An 11364-nucleotide genomic window follows, 5' to 3' on the forward strand; every position below is an offset into this window, starting at 1 on the left:
TTATTCCCAATTCATGTCCCCCTCAAAAGCAACTGTAGAAATGTGCCCCTCTCTGAGTCTGAACAGTGCCCTCTAAGTTTTCCTGGGTGCTCAGTTTCATGTTCCCTGTGTCTCTGGCAATGTTGATTAAGGGATGACCCAGTTTATTCTCCTCACCACGTTCCTAGGGCAGCAATGGTAAAGCTTTTAAAGTTTTTGGTGATCCGAACAGCCCGCTGTGGCACACGTGCCACAGGTTCACCACCACTGCCCACCACCACCCTAGCATGTGCAAAGGATGCTCCTATCTGGCTCCCAAAAGCCAGCAAAGTGTCAGAAAAGGACATCAGCTTTCTAAAGATCAATCCTCATCTTCCTTAGCTGACAGGCACTAACCTGGTGCCACTTGGGTCCCATTCCCTTTCCATAGGAGTGACCCAGCTCCTGCCTGCACTGTCCCAGCTTCAGAACTTCAGTTGGGTTCACTGTGGAACAGAGAGAAATAAAGTCACATGTTACATAGCGCTCATATTCAAAACTCAAGGTATTGGGCAAAAGAAAACAAATTTTAAATTACCTTCCATTGTTTCTTCCTTTGAGCCTTGGACTCACTGACTGACATTCAGGGTCGTGTTGTAAAAGAAAAAAGTAATCTTTGAATAAAATCACCCTTTTCACAGAACATGTGCTTCTCCAAAAAGAGGTTTCATATCTTACTCCAGGGAATAGGCTCAGGGAAAAAAACAATAAGCAGTCTCTCCTACCTGCCTTCACAGGTAAAGGTGTATTTGTATGAGATAAATGTGGGTTTGACAAAACCACATTATAGGCAATTGATACCTGCTGACAACTATTCTAACATCATAAGCCAAAGCAAGATTTACCATGAGAATCCTTACTTGTGTAAACTGTTTCCCAGGCTTAATTAGGCGGGTGTTAACATGTCCTCCAGCCTTTTTCTCCCAAGAGCCGCTGTGTGTAAGGAGGTAAGTGCTCTTCTTCTGTTAACTGACTCTGTGCTCTCATGCTGTCAGAAGTATCAGACAGGAGCACCTGCCACAGGAATGAGGGAGAAAATCATGGGGGATCAGAACCCCACACTGACCCAAACAAAGTTAAATGTGCACAGCTCTTATGGCGTCTGTGCTGTGGGCAAGGACGTGGTCTCTGGATGTCAGTGCACGCAGAGAGGGATTTTTAGCTGTGCCTGCATCTTTATCATGCCTCTGCAGGTGAGGTATGTCTCGTTACGATTTTGCCTCCACCTCCAGGGATAATGTTTGATATGGTGATACAGCAAAGGCAACTAGAAATTATATTACTGACTACACGTGCGCCTGTCCCTCACCACCTGGAATTTGCCGCTTATCATCTAGGAAAGCTCCTACATGGATTGTGGGGGAGCACAGGACGTTCTCTTGCCTCTGTGAGTTTGATCTTAGCACTCTTGTTTTCCTGACCACTTGTCTTTGAAGGCTGAGCTTTACTCCGGTCTCCAGGAGGGTTCCCTTAACTTCACAACACAACCGTAAAGACTAATCCACCTTTTTTGTTTGTTTGCTTTTTGGTTTCTTGCGACAGGGTCTTCCTGTGTAGTTCAGGCTGACCTTGAACTCTGTGCCTAGTTCAGGCTGGCCTTAAACTCACAGTGTGCCTCCTGCCTCAGTTTCCTAGTACTAGGGTTATAGTCATGCACCACCACATCCATCTAGGCCCACTTTTTAACTCCCAGTTGTCCAGTGTGTGTCTGTCAACCTTGTAAGACTGTAGGCTTTCTCACTACCACTTAACTCTCTCACTACCAGAAAACTGCATCCGTTGCTCCTTTTGAAATTTTATTTTTAAACAGGATTTTCTAAATTGCCCAAGATGGTCTCAAACTTGTCATCCTATAACAGAAAATGCCTCCCCTCAGCCAGTCTGTTAGTTGCCCAGGTAACATTCCTGTTACAAGTCCCCGTCACTTCTGTCTTTTAGAAACAGCTGGTCACTCTGATGCATATTGTAAAAACCAATCAAAGACAGTCAAGTACTGCCTGTACTTCCCCTTTCAACTGCATAAAAGCCTCCCTCCCTAGGCCTTCAGAGACTGATATCTTGGGAGTGATCCTGAGAAGCGCCAATCGACATAAAATAAATCTGCCTGCAACCGCTGAGTGTCATTTTGGTGTTTCTGCTTGCATTTGCCTATTGCCTCATCCTCCATGGCACTGAGAATACAGATCATCCCACAGTGCACAGTTTGTGCCTTTACTCTTACAAAAGGCTGCCCCCCCCAGTTATAAAAATTCAAGCCTGTGATGAATTGAGTTCATCCCAAAAGGAATGCTAAAGACCACCTCTGATGTCTCAGAATATGATCTTACTTGAAAACAGAGTCTGAACACAGGAAATAAAGTTAAAATGAGGCCATTAGAGCCTGGCACAGTGGCACATGCTCGTATTCCACACTACTCAGGCAGCTCAGAGTAGGAAGAACACTAGTTTCAGGCCAGCCTGGAAATGTAGCAGGGTCCCTGTCTCAAGAAAAAAAAATAATAAGTTTATTAGAGTGGGTTCTAATTCAACAAGATGAGTACCATCAACATTAAAAATTTGGATATAAAGACAGGCACTCACTCAGGAAAGGTTATATGGAGATACACAGCAAGCACACGGGCCTGTGATCAGAGTGATGTACTGTCTTAATTACTTTTCCCACTGCTGGGACAAAATATCCAACGCCCAAAATTAAAAGAAGAAAGGTTTTTTCGGCTCCGTTTGTAGAGGTTTCTGCACAGGTGGCTGGCTCCAAGTGGGGCGTTACGGAGAAGAAACAGACCAGGCAAAAGGCAGCAAAGCTGAAAAGCAGCAAGGGAAGCAGCAGCAGCAGCAGCAGTGGCAGCGCTCCGTCCTTCCATCCGACCCTCATGCTCCCTCCAGGCCGCCCAGCCTTTGGTTGCTTAGCACTGACTGAGGGACAGGCACCCTGAGTGCAGCACCACATCCTCAATACCAGCATCGCACCCTGCTTCGGTCCACTTTGAAAGCCCCACCTAAGCCCAAAGGAGGCTTTGGAGAACATCTACATACAAACCAAGCAAAGGAACACCGAGGACTTCTGGCAACCCTGAGCCAGAGGAGAAAGCAAGAATTGTCCCCTATCGCTATCAGAGGGAGCATGGCCCTGCAAAACCTTCATTCCACACTTCCACCTACCAAAACCCTGACAATGTATTTTTACTGTTTTAAGCCACGTGGATTTGGGTTCTTTTTTACAACAGTCTTAAGAAACTCATGCAAATCTCTACCAAACCTGGCTCTGTCCCCTGCTCTAACCCATGCTTTCTGGTTCTAAAACTCCTGCACCATACATTTTCTGAGCTAGCAACTCTTACTTTAGTATAAATGCAGCCACTTTTTCCCAAGGGGGTTTGTGGTGGTGGCCGCAGCAGCAGCCGTGGTGGTGGTGGTTTTGGGTTTTTGTGATAGAGACTCGCCATGTAGTTCAGGCTGGCCTTAAACTCACTATGTAGCCCAGGATGACCTTGAACTTACAAGAATCCTCCCATGTTTTTATAAAGAGAAACTTACCTGGCACACTCTGGTTTTTGTGCCTCATCTCTGATGGAAAGAACTCAGACATTCATCCACAGATAGTAAGCTACCGTTTACTTTAAGAATGATGAAGTGGTCAAAGACTTCCACTTGGCAATGTTTTCAGGGTGCTGCTGTCAGTGTCTCCACAGGCTTCCCTGACCAGGAGTTTAATGTCCCTGTTCCTAAAGTAGAAATCTACCCCTAGCAAATGCCCGGGAGCTCCATTTTCCATCAGAGGCCCTCCCCACTCATCTAGTTTTCTACAACTTCCCAAACTGAATGGGTTAAAACAGCAAGAATACGTCCTTTCACGGTTCTAGACACTAAATGTTGCAGAGCCTCTAAGAGAAGACCTCTTTGCCTCTTCCAGCAGCTGGAGGCGAATGTGTATCTCCCTTTTCAGAGACTCGGGGGTGGAGGTGCAGCCCAATGGTGGATCACCCGGCCAGCATGCTTGAGATCTGGGTTCAATCGCCAGCACTGCAAATAGAGAGGGGAAAGTCAAAAGGGGAGAGGGGAGAGTGGGTTACAGAGAATGGAGAAGAGAAAGGAGGGGGCAGGCTCGGAGGTGCAGAGAAAAGTGGAGAGAAAACTCAGTGTCACCCTGTCTTCTTTCTGCCTCAGCTCAGAACCTGCCTGAAGGGTTTGAATGTTTCAGCAGGGTTGGTGATCAGTGACTTCTACAGGTTCACATCCATGTGTGTACATCAATACCTCAACAAAATCTCCACATGAGCCAGGTGTGGTGGCTCACACATGTGATCTCAGCAGTACAGAGGCCGAGGCAGGATGATCAAGAGTTTAAAACCAGCCTGGGCTACATAGCATATTCAAGGCCGGTTTGAAACACAATTAGATCCTGTCTCCAGTACAAACAAACAAACAAAAAAATGGTAAACAAGAAACACTTATAGGGCTGCAAATATAAGCTCTACCCTAAAAGACAGGCTGAGAGCCAATTCTCCAACCACAAACCTGTGTGCAAGAATATATTCTACATGTCAACTTAATATTGATCCTGTGTTCTCTCCCTGACACACAGGTAGAAAATCCCAGTCCTGGCATACTTGTGGTGTGCCTCACTCCTGTTCCTAGAATTGTAACTTCGTTCTCAGACAACACATTCCCAAAATAGGGTAAGGGCAAACTTTTTCCCTTGTCATTGATTATCTGGTCACACAGCTTGCACTGATCTTTGACTTGGTTCCTTTAGGTCCGACAGCTTCTAGTATTCCTCAGCCACACAGTGGGGAAAGGGAATCTTTTGTGCTGCTTTTGGCTTTTGGAGTTAAAGTCTCACTATGCAGCCCAGGCTAGACTTGAACTCATCATCTAACCCCAGGTGGCAATTCTCCTGCCTCAACCTCCCAAGTGCTAGGTTTACAGGATGTACCACTGTGCCCACCTAAAGGACATCTGTTGAGAGGCTGGAAACTCTGTTTCTAAAGCCATCCCTTTGTGAGAGCACCTCCAAAGCACTGGAAAGGACAGAGCCCGGATGCCCTCAGTCTATAGCCTCCGCCAATCCAAGTGGAGCATTAACTTAGTGATTTGACTGGATAATGTTATAAGAAATTAACTTGTACAACTTTATGGCATAATTCACATAAAAATGAGGGAGACATAAAGATGACTCCAATCTTTCTGTTCTAAATAGGAAGACATCAACTACCAAATACCTCCAAGAATTCTATTATTTTAAGTATAACAAATGACACAAAAATGTATGCATTGAATAATTTCCCTGGAATGGTAAAAACTTGGGGTTTTTTTCATGCCAAGACCACTAAGTTTTTTATTATCTCCAGAAATATTTGCATTAGAAGACGAAATGAATTCTCAATGATTTTTCTACAACGTAAATGAATCATGTTGGACGTTAGAGGGAGCTCAAACCCAGGTAATCCAACCTCCCGTGCTGTGGTAAAGAAGAAAGCAGGTCACTTCTGTGTGTGTATTCCTACTCCAATGTTGGATTTGGCCCCGTCGCCAAACTGATAGTAAGAGAGGTCAGCCGAGCCTACCAGGAGATTAAATAAGAGTGACAAGCGGAACAGCTCTGCTGTCCGGTTTGTATAAGTCTCTCCAATGGAGAAGACTAAAGATTAAAAGTGAAAAGCAACTGCTTTTTAAAGATTCCTGTCAAGGCATGAAGATTTTCAGAGATAATAGCTACTTGTTTCTGGCTGTCATAAAAATGCAATTCTACTGTTTGAATTATATATCACTTTTTAGTATAATAATATAATAATAAAATATTTAGAATATGATAATATAGCTTTATGTGTAGCTTGGGCCTTACCTTGAACAAATGTCAGTTAAGCCTCCCACTTTGAGTGAAGTGGGTACTGCTATCATCTCCACTTCGTAAGAGAGAAACAGGTCAGACACAGGTTGGTGTCTTACTCAGAGCCTCCCAACCAGGAAGCAGAAGACCCTGGATGTTCCTGGCCATGTAGTGCTGGACCCTGCCAGTGGAGGTAGAAAAGCTTTGTTCTAATCCAAGCTCTGCCACCCATGCGGATTAGCCTTTAAGAAGAAAAATCACCGTGTAGGTGCTGAGGTTTTGTTTTTCCACTGAAGGAGTGATCAGATGCTCCCGGTGGTAGCGTGCTTCAAACTTTGTGGGGCAGGGTGGTGAGACAGGGTTGCACTGTATGGCTTTGTCTGACCTCAAAATCTCTCTGTAGCCTAGGCTAGCCTCTGACTGCAGATCTTTCAGCCTCAGTCCCCAAAAGAGCTTAGATCACAGGGGTGCACAACCACAGCTGGCAGGATGCTTTTAACTTAATCACACAAAGTCTTGTTAAAATGTTGACTAATTGAGGAAGTTTGAGGAGGGCCTGAGGTTCTGTACTTCTCTGAAATAATGTCAATGCTGCTGCTTTGGAGAATAGCACTTTCTGTTGTGGGAGGTTTATATCTAACATCTGCAAGGAAAAATCTTTTCTAAAACTAAGAAATGGACAAAGTGTGTACCTGTATTGATACTTGGAACTTGAGATGTTCACCACTAACTATTCAGAAGCAAAACATTGTTACTTGACACCTATATTTGACTTTTTTTCCCCCAGAACTGGGAATTGAACCCAGTCTTTGCACTGAACTATATCGGCACCTCTTTTTGTTTTTTTACCAAGCTTGTGATTCTCTTGCTCTCAGGCTCTCAAGGTGCTGGAATTACAAGTGTGAGCCACCAGACCAGGGTATTTGACATCATTTTATGCTTCTAGATTCATTTGAACCTATCAAATCCTATTGATATAGGAGAATGAAACTGGGGATTTAGCTCAGCGGCATAAGCGCCTGCCTTGCAAGCAGGCAGTCATGAGTTTGATCCCCAGTACCGATAAAAAGGAAAAAGACAAAAAAAAAAAAAAAATATATATATATATATATATATGAAATCAAAGATTGAATTTTAGGAACAACGGAGATTAAGAGCAGAATATATTTATTGAGAGAAAGTTTCTGTCTGGGAGACAGACAGAAAGGGTCCCAAGAGGGTTGCCAAGGACTCTCTGTCTTTTCCAGGCACTTTTATAGAGCAAAATCATGAGGTGAAATGGGTTCAAGATGGGGGAAACTGGGAACTCACAAGGCAGATGGGCATAAGGTGGGACATAAGTATAGTTAGCCAATAAGATTAATAGCTCAGGTAAAGTTGATTAAACTGGGGACAAATAGGGAATCGGTCCTGTAGAAAGCCAGCATTCTTAGAGAGCAGTGCTTCCTAAGGATTTGGAATGGTGATTCCAGACCTCCTCAGGGCTCTACGGAACTATTTAGATTATCAGTCCTTAGGACATGGGTACATTTGTTTGATCTTTTGTCTTGAGGCCTGGTCCACAGCAGGAGGTGTCTATCTCTCCCACAGCTGCAAGGCATCTGGGCTTTTGCACTGGCTTCTTTGAGGACCTAGCCCTGTCTCACTGCCTATAATATTTCTAACTCAGCTGCCTGCAACACTACTGGGGAATGGAACTTTGTTATTTCAGGAATGAGCCACTGATATATTATCATTTGTTTCTTAGCTAAAGATTTTTAAAAATATTAATTGGAGGTTTTATTCTGGCCAGACACTGGTTTTTCTTTTGTTTTGTAATTTTTTGAAATTTCTGATCGATAGCACATTCAGCGTCTCAGATGAACTCACCCCAGATTTCATATGTAACATCTTATATGAAGCTGATATTTTATGTCTTTAAACATGAACTGTCATGCTTGAGTAAGTATTCTGATTCAGGGATGGTGGTGCACACCTGTGGTCCCAGCACTCTTGGAGGCTGAAACAGGAGGGTCCCATGTTTGAGCCCAGCCTCCGCAATTTAGTGACTTAGCAAGACCCTGTCTCAAAATTAAAATTAGAAAAGGATGGTGATCACTCATAACAGGGTTCCACACTAGGTTGGTCTTTTATCTCCTGGCGTATTCCATTTTCTTCCTAGGGAGTTTTAAGTGATCACATATATTCAATGTCAATTTCCCTAAAATTTTGGCTTTTACTCTGTGTAATACTTATAATTTCAAAAACCATTTGATTCTACAGAATGACCTCAAAGGTCACTGACTCACTCCTAGAATGGTTATCTTTAAATAAGCTCTTTATGTTATTTAACCTCTAGACACACTGTTTCCTTTCCTACAACATAGATGTGAGGCCGGGGACATAGCTCAGAGGCCTAAGTGCCTGCCTGGCAAGCACAAAGACCTGAGTTCAATTCCCAGAACCCATCTTCCAAATAGATGTAACAATTGTACCTACTTCATGAGATTCTCAAGAGTATTAAATGAGTTGATATGCATAAAGTACGTGGAACAAAAAAACATTCTGTAAGCTCTGGTTTCCATAGCCTATGTATCCCTACTAGACAGAGAAGCTGTTTGTCTTATTTTCTTCCTAGCTGCCTCTCTAGTCCTTACAACACAGTCAGCCATGATGTGCCTTCTTCACAAATGTTTATCTTTTAAAATGAGGCAGGTAAGTAACATGCATGTCCAGCATATGTGTGTATATGCCACTCCTTGGGCCTGATGGTGTGCGCTAGTATCCCCAGCACCAAAAGGCCGAGGCAACAGGGTCATCAGAGGCCAGCTTAGGCAACACAGTGGAACCTTGTCTCACCCATTCTCAGGAGAAAACTGTGCAAAAATGTAAAAATAATTGAATATTTTAAGTATAGGGTTGCAGAGCTTCTCCTTTCCTCAATTTGAATTTTTATTACAACATTTTTATACCATTTTCCCCCTTCTAACATTGTACTAAAAGCATCTTCACATACTCTTGATAAGGGACAGAAAAGAGAAAATAGCGCAACAGTTGAACCACATTGAATAGTTAAGACTGCTCTTCGGTTTTGATGTTTGTTTGATTGGTTGGTGATTGGCTGGTTTTTTGAGACCAGGCCTCAATGTGTAGTCTAAGCTGGCTTTGAATTGCCACCTAGTCCAGGCTGCCCTTGAATTTACAGCCCTCCTGCTTTAATTTCCCAGACACTGGGATTATAAGCATGTGACTGCACACCTGGGTGAAGGCTGCCTTTCAATAGCTGTGGATTTTTCATGGAATAGCTCCAGCCACTCCTTGACTTGTGCAGAAATCATTTGGGAAGCTTCTGTTTTGTAAGTAATTCATAACCTTTAGGAAAAGTGGGTCAAGTAAATGTACAGTGTACCTATGAGTCTTCCTTAAAATACTGGTACTTTCTTCAGTAAGCTTCTGTAATGGAAAAAATTAAAATTCCATACAAGCTTTGCAGACCTGTTATCACTTTGTAGATTGAGTAACCCTGGGAGACAAGGCAATCTACTGACTCAACAGCCTGGAAACAGTAACTGGACCAATCAACTGCTTGGAAACAGTTTTTGGACCAATCTCTTCCCTAGAAACAGTACCTGGACCAATCAGCTATTTTCTACCAACTATTTCCCCTAAAATCTGCCACTGCTGCCTTGCAAACCCAAATCAGAGAAATAAGATGTATTTGAATTATTTGTAGACAGACTTCCTCTGTCCTAGACCATCTTTGGCTTGTTTGACAAGTACCAAGAATTCTGTGCTTCTCAATGGAATTTATTCTGTACCGAGTAATTTTTTAACCACGTCATATTCTTTGTGGAAAGAGGTAAGAAATAAATAAATCAATTTCAAAATATATCATGTTGTACACTGTAGTTCTGATGCTTTATAGGAGAGTTTTTTTTTTTTTTTTTTTTTTTTCTTATTTGTTCTCTTAAGTTTGGCAGCACTTTAGAAATACCTGGGTATGTTTTAAAATCCCAAAACTCATTACTCACCCCAGGCCGATTAAAAAAGAATTTCTGTTATCAGTATTTGTTAGAGTCACACAGATGATCTGACAGTGAGTGTATAATAAGTTGAAAACCTCTAAATCTTAAGATCAAAAGCTCGACAAAAGCAAAGCAGTCTCTTGTTATTTTGCTTTATCTCTTCCTGTGCTGCGTAATACAGCTTTTCTGCCTACACAAAGCAAGTGATTGATAGTACTGTGACTGCAAAAAGAGCTAAAGATACCTAGGACTTCCGGTGGGGCCAGAATTGTGTCATCTCTGTGCTCAGTAAGGGAATGTGGAACAGTATTAAGATCAGGCTCTTAGAGATCCAGATCTGTATTTGAAGTTCAACTCTGTCATCACCTTCCCATCCTAAAGTAAGATACTTCTAAAACAGGGAAGAAAAGCATCTCTTTGGGAGAATATCCTAAAGGTTGCATTCGATAAGGTAGCTAAAGCACTTAACCTGGCCCCGGATACATGTCCATAAATCGCAAACTGAGAGTCAACAAAAATGAATGAGAGGTTCGAAGCTGGAGACTTAAACAATAACATGTAGTGACAGTGTCCAAAACAGTATTCTCGGGCCTGTCATTTAACCAAAGAGAAGGTAATAGAATCACTTCTCCTGTAAGTTGAACATTTCAATAATGTTATAGTGTGTAAGTGTCATTGATTGCAGAGTGGAGTGGGGGACACGACTGTACAGACAGGGGGCAAAAAGACAGAGAATTCGTGCTGCCTCTCTAGCACTGTGTGGAAGAAAGAGCTTATCCTCCACCTTGGGAGCTTTTATCCCAACATCAGGAGACTTTCCTGCATTGTTGGAATCATAGGGAAAAAACTGCTACTAGTCTAGATGTAGCTTGACCTTCTGGTGTCACAAGGTCCTTTTGGGGACCATCAAGCCTGACCCACTGTCAAAGCCCCCTGAATCTGGGCAGCAGAATCATATGGCAACCTGATCTTTTGTTCTCAAGAATTCTCTCTCAAAACACAATGCATGAAAGGAATGGATGTTTAAAACTTAATCACATTCACATTTTAGTTTGTTAGGACAAAGGCTTATTTTCTTTTAATCTTCATTAGTCGTAATAATACTGAATCCCATGTTCATGAAGGACACAGTGAGTGAACTTGATTCTTCTGGCACTTAAAAGATGTCTTGTAAATAAATGGTACTAGATGTATTAACTCTTTAAAGCTATTCAGCTATTTGCTTGTGATATTTAATTCTGTGCAAGAAGATAGCTCCTGCTCTTCTGTCCCAGCTAGCAACCTCATACAATAACACTGGTCATGAGTGGAATTAGAAATTTCTCCTGCGTTGAATGCAGAGGGAGGGACTAACAGCAGAAAGCCATCTTTATTACCTCAGCCACAATATAAAATGTTATATAATATAAACTGTTTTCTAAATGATACCGTAGGGCTTTCAATGTTATTACAACTCCTTAACAATTTTTACTTATTCATATTACTGTGGTTTGAGAAATTAGTATAGCAGTAAAA

Source organism: Cavia porcellus, unplaced genomic scaffold, assembly GCF_034190915.1.
Source record: "Cavia porcellus strain 051 isolate PalLab524CR breed Dunkin Hartley unplaced genomic scaffold, mCavPor4.1 scaffold_22, whole genome shotgun sequence".
Taxonomy (NCBI): domain Eukaryota; kingdom Metazoa; phylum Chordata; class Mammalia; order Rodentia; family Caviidae; genus Cavia; species Cavia porcellus.